Source organism: Crocuta crocuta, unplaced genomic scaffold (genome assembly GCF_008692635.1).
Source record: "Crocuta crocuta isolate KB4526 unplaced genomic scaffold, BGI_CrCroc_1.0 scaffold13, whole genome shotgun sequence".
Taxonomy (NCBI): domain Eukaryota; kingdom Metazoa; phylum Chordata; class Mammalia; order Carnivora; family Hyaenidae; genus Crocuta; species Crocuta crocuta.
The window spans coordinates 5222943-5228942 of record NW_027530007.1 but is presented as its reverse complement, the minus strand read 5'-3'; the positions used below and the strand labels follow the sequence as shown (position 1 = coordinate 5228942).

The 6000-nt window shown below is 58.5% G+C and overlaps 1 protein-coding gene across 2 annotated transcripts in view; it reads right to left on the bottom strand.

The window, feature by feature from the left end:
* The window catches only part of ACOT7 (acyl-CoA thioesterase 7), an 86138-nt gene that overhangs the window by 20222 nt on the left and 59916 nt on the right, over positions 1-6000 (bottom strand). The window lies entirely within an intron of this gene.

Here is a 6000-nt window from a genome sequence, read left to right as displayed (position 1 = left end):
GGCGCTGTCCTCACGAGGGTCGTCCTAGGCAGATGAGGAGGCAGGAGGGAGGCTCAGAGGAATGTCACCCTGCTGACTGTGGAGACGGTGGAGGGGCCACGGGCCATGGAAGGCAGGTGGCCTCTGGAAGGTGAACGGGCGAGAAACAGATGCTACCCCAGAGTCTCGGGTAGGAACGGCCCTGCCCCCTGCCGACACCTTGGCGTCAGCCCAGAGACGGGGCCAGACCCTCCAGAATTGGGAGACAGTGGGATTTGGGTTGTTCCGACCATCTTGGTAAGTTGTCACAGCAGCCACAGAAAACACGTACAGGTACATATGCAGACGCTACACTGGGTGATTTACACGCAAAATCCAGTTTTGGGGCCGCTACTGACACCAGCGCTACACTGTTAGTGACTATAAAGTCAGGAGCGTGATACGTTACAAAGCTCAGAGAACATTATTCTGGAATGGTTTTATCATACGTTTCTTCCACCTAATGTGACACTTGTGTGTCTGAAGCAGGATTCTATGACAATACAAAGAATCCAGAAACGTGCATGAAGTTCCCAGGAAAACCAAATGAATCCCGAAGGCAGTGGGGCCAGGGTCCCAGCAGACACACGGCCGCAGGCCCGGTGGGCTTCCAACGGGAAGGAAGGTCGGCGGCAGCGTGTGGCAGTCAGTTCGCTGTCGCATCCAGGGCCCGGGAAGTAAATACCTGACAGTTATTTTGCTAAAAGGCATCTATAGCCAAAAATGAAAGGACGCGACTGTCGACTGTCCTGTTGTGTACGTTTGGCCGTCTCTCTGGCGGTGCAGCCCGCGGCGAGATCTCTAAGTGAGGCTGGAGCTTACGTGAAATTCCTCTTGAAGTTCCAAGAAGAAAGTGGTGCCCCCTGAGGACCACCGAGAAGGAGGCCCCGAGGTCTGGGCGGGTGTCCCTGCGGATGGCGTGCTGAGCTCCCTGGGACCCTGGGCGACCTCCCGGGAGGCTTGGTGCCAGCACTGCGACGAGCCTCGCGATCGTGGGGCCCCGGCTGTGGGCTGACAGTCTAGGTGACTATGGAGAGTGACGGAAATCCCTCCTAGAATGTCAGACACTGGGGACTGAGTCCAGAAGGTCCAGAGACCAGAGCTGCCCAGAACTTTCTGTGATGGTGGGATGTCCTCGCTCTGCTCTGTCTGATGCAGTGGCCACCGGCCACACGTGGCTACTGAGCACTGGCAATGTGGCAGGTGCAACCAATTTCCATTTTGCTTCCCTCCAGGATGCAAATAGACGCGTGTGTCCAGCCATGTGTCCAGCCACTGTCATGGCCCTGGTGGCCCCCCCACCCCAGGCAAAGCCTCCCCAGGCAGAGCCCACTGGCAGCTGGAGGCAGGAAGAGGCTGAGGTGCCTGCCTCTGTCTCCGTTCAGTGGGAAAGGGGCCCCAGGCCAAGGCTGATGCCAGGGACCGGCCTCCCCTGACAGCGAGGAGACTCAGCTGTGTTTTCAAGAGGCTGGAGAAAGCCAGGAGGTTCCCACACAGCTGCATGGGCCAGCGGCCACTCGGGCGGCCGAGGGAGCGTCAAAGGTGAACAGCGCTTCATGGGACTGTCCGGGAGGGAAGCTCAGTAACGCCGAGGTGATGCCTGCGCTCGGCCCTGCCTGGAGCCGGCCGTCCAGCCTGCCCTCCTGGCTCCGGAACAGACTAGACCTTCAGCGGCGGGCAGCTGCCAGATCGGAAAACAGGGGATAAGTGCGGTTCCTGGGCCACGGGACAGGCACAGCCTATGCCCCTCCGAGCGAGGCGTAAATCACCCTTCCGACCCCCAGCCTCTCTGTTCCAGGATCAGGGCTGCGCCGCCTGGAGTGGCCTGGAATGGCCCCGCCCTGCCCCCAGGGCCACACAGCGGGGGTCTGGAGAAGAAAACAGTAACACGAGCTGCTCCTCCTGCAGCCGCTGGGCTGCCAAGCACTTCAAACGGCAAGAACAGCTCAGTGTTTAAGCTCCAAAAAGAGCAGCGACAGTGAGCTTTCTCAGAAAAGCATGGACATGTTGAAGTAACTTTGGCATCTCTTACATAACTGCTTTGCAGCCCAAAGCATTTTCTAGAAGATCCCTCACTTCCTACCCAAGAGTCTGGGGAGATGGCTTCTCCACGACACAACTCCTGCCCCGGGCTTCCCAGACCACGGAATCAACGGGAACGACGTTCCTCTTTTACTTCCTTAACAGCTGCCTTGGCATTTTAACATCTCAACTTAAAAACAAAAACAAAAAACCCAGCAATGGAGCAGGTGACCCTATAAAAGTAAGTTCTGGTTTTTAGGCTTCACTGGCCCCGAGTGATGTCTGGTCGACCCCACAGGGCCCAGCAGGGTCCCCCTCAGAGGAAGGCAGCAGGCCGCAGAGGCGAGAGGAAGAGGTGGTGACAGACGCGGAGGCTTCGGGGCTGGAGAAGGCAAGGCAACAGCGCTGCCCACGGGCCACTTTTAGTCGCCTGACCTCCAGCACCGTAAGGGAGTGTGTGAAGCTTCTAAGACACCAATTCTGTGGTCAGCCACACAGCAGCCACAGGGAGCGCACAGACAGGCGGCATGTGTGCCTGGCAACATGTCTACATTTCTGGGCTTTTCTCCACTGCACCAGACCAGCCTTCCAAGGGTGGGGGTCACCCCTCCCAGGAGGAGCAGCCTCTTACAGCGCATCCTCCGGGGCTGTGGGTCTCAGAGACGTTTTGTGGCATGGCCCCAGGGGCCAGGTGCTGGCTGTGACACCTGCCACACTGTGACCACAGCCCCGGGGGGTCCACCGGCTCAGTGGCCTCCATGTGCCTTTTCTGTGAAAATTTCATTACTAAAAAATAGTCCTTGGGGCACCTGGGTGGCTCAGGCGGTTAAGTGTCCAACTCTTAGTTTTGGCTCAAGTGATGATCTCACGGTACCTGAAGTCGAGGCCCGTGTCAGGCTCTGCGCTGATGTCACAGAGCCTGCTTCAGACTCCCTTTCCCTCTCTCTGCCTCTTCCCTGTTGCACTCTCCCTCTCAAAATAACTAAAATAAACTTAAAAAAAAATAGTGCTTATGTGATCACATTGTACACTCAACCCAGGATGAGTTAGTTCTGTGCCCAGCGAGAAGGGCAGCCCCACGTTCTGTGCTATAGTGTGCTGCCATTTTGTCATTTCTACACGTCTTGGGGCTGACCTGTCTTCTGCCACGCACGGGAAAGTGACTGGTCCCTCATTGGAGCCCCCATGCCGGAGACGCGTAGGGCCTCTCAATTCTGTTCTGGGGGGGCTGCTCTCAGGACCCAGGTCCCCGGGCTGTCCCCTGGCCCTGGATGTATGACTGTCTTTCTCAAAAACGAGGGCCCTCCCTTCTGTACCCCAGAGCCACCCCTCGTCTGGGGTGGGTGCTGACTTTCCCACTGGCTCCCATGAGGGAAGGACTCACATCCAGGTGGCGAAAGGGGTCACTTGGGGCACAGATTTTCCCCACTTCATGATTTTGTGAAAGAGAAAGCAAGCTCGCATCTACTAAGAATCAAGCTGTTGAGAGAGAAAGCATTTGTACTGGGCTGAACAGTGGCTCCCCAAGAGGTAAGTCCATTCAGAACCTCAGAATGTGACTTTACTGGAAAATAAGGGTCTTTGCAGATGCTCCCGGGTCAAGGCTCTCAGGATGAAACCCTCCTGGATTATCTGGGGGAGCCCAAAATCCTAAGACGAGAGTCCTTAGAAGAGAAGAACAGACAGAAGAGAGAGGCCACGGGATGGTGGAGGCAGAGGGTGCAGTGATGTGGCCACCAGCCAGGAGCCACCAGAGGTAGAAAGGGTCCTCCCCTAGGCCTTCCAGAGAGGCCCTGCCCACACCTGGATTGGGGACTTGGGCCTCCAGACTGTGAGAGAGCAGATGTCTGCTGTTTGCAGGCCCCAGTCTGTGGTCCCTTGTGGTACAGCCCCGGGACCCAGACGCATCATGCAGAGCACTGAGCTCCTCCTGCCCTGTCCGAGGTGCTGAGTGCTGGGCCCCACCCTGCGGGCGGGCCCGGCCCCTTCCTGGCAGAGCGGAGGGGACGCTGGATGGCGGACAGCACAGCGGCAGCGTGGAGGCCGCACCAGAGCCCCGCAGGTTTGGGCTTAATGGGATCTCAGCAGCTTTGCATCAGAAAATCAAAGCAGAACGAGAGGGAAGCTCAGTCTCCATGCCCCTCAGCGAGCTCCTGGTGCCCCTGATTGCCTACAGCCAGCAGGGTCGGCCCAGCCTGGCACTGTGCGTCCCCAGAAAGGAGCAAGGGATATGGGAGGGCAGGAGCCGCGCCTGCAGGGACCCTGGCCCCCTGGAACTGAACACGTGTGCCCGTTCCGTCTCCACGGTAGGTGTGGGCCCTGAGCTGCCAGGACGGAGACCCTGCCCCCGAAGCCGCTGCGGGCTGTCCCACAGAGGAACCCAGGGACATACCTCCAGAAAACAACAGATAAGGTGTGACAGAGGCTAACAGCCCCGGGGCGGGGGGGGCGGGGGGACACTGGCATAGAAACAGAGCAGACACCATCACTGCTGGCTGGGCCGCAACCCCTGATGCACAAACGAACGAGATATGTGATCAGTGACCTCCCTGCTCCCTGTGGCGGCACGGGCCCCGGGGCAGGGCCGGGACACCAGCCAGGATCCTGGGCCGGGGACCGTGGGGGCTCAGCACTGAGGGCGCGGCCAGGCAAGCCCACGCAGCCCACCCCTCACTCTGCTGGCTGGAGGAGACCAGTCCAGGGGACAATGTCCTGCTGGAAACCAGAAAATGAAAACCCTCTTCTCTGTTTTGGCATAAGAGTGACTTTTTAGGGAAAAAAAAGAAAAAGAAAGGGGCTCCTGGGTGGCTCAGTTGGTTAAGTGTCCGACTTTGGCTCAGGTCATGATATCCCAGTTCGTGAGTTCGAGCCCCGCATCGGGCTTGGTGCTGACAGCTCAGAGCTGGGAGCTTGCTTCGGATTCTGGGTCTCCCCCCTCTCTTCCCCTCCCCCACTCGCTCTCTATCTCTGTCTCTCAAAATAAAGACATTAAAAAAATTGAAAAAACAAAAGAGTCACTTTTTAGAAATGAAAAATGCAGGTCAAGGTAGTTCCACACACGCTGCCCCAGCAGTTGCTTCGTGAGTCCTGGAAGGCGTGTCCTGCTCCAAGCAGAGTTCACGGTCTTCCCTGAAAATTAGTAATTCCTACGGACCAGAAGCCAACCATTCTCCTTCCCCCAAAGTTAACTCTGGTCGGATAAGGGGCTGGGAGAGGTGGGGGTGGGGGTCCAGCTTTCATTCTCTGTTGGCTTTCCCAGAGCCGAGCGCGCAGGCGCTGAGCAAGCCCGCGGATTCTCCGGGAAAGTCTGTCTCTTCCTAGAGGCGGCTCGCACAGGACACTCAGGAGACACTGAGCAGAGCAAGGTCACGGCCTGTGAGTGTGTCTCCCACCGCGGATCTTGAAGCTGGATTGAACAATGAGGTTCTGATCGCAGGGATTTTTCTTCCAGGGAGGAGTTCGAGAAAAAGGGAGGCACGGATTCTTCCTTTCCCAAACATTCGTGCTGCCGCTGCACACAGCACCCGCGGCCCACAGAGGACGAGCCAAGATGGGCCAGATGAGGCTGCTCGTCTGGGGCGAATCCTAACAGGACGCCGGGTCTCTGTGGCAAACACCTACCAGTCAGGAAGGGATTCTGCGGAGCAGAGGGAGCGGCGCCACAGGCCTGTTCCTCACCCTCAAAACACCCACACCAACCGGGGTGTGCTTGGCCTGCTGCCGGCAGGCAGCCCCCCACCCTTCCGATTCCAGCACCCGGCTGCCCCGGTCTTTGGGCGCTCCCTCGCCGGCCGTGTTCTCCAGGATGGAGCTCAGGGGCGGTGCCGGCCTGGGGCCTTCTAGGGTCGATAAGGCCTCAGGGGCACCAGGGAGGGGCTCGGACCAGCACTGCTCTGCTCGCCGGGAGGTGTGCCTTTCTCCCGCATCATCACCGCCCCAGCTGGGGACTGGTCTGACCCG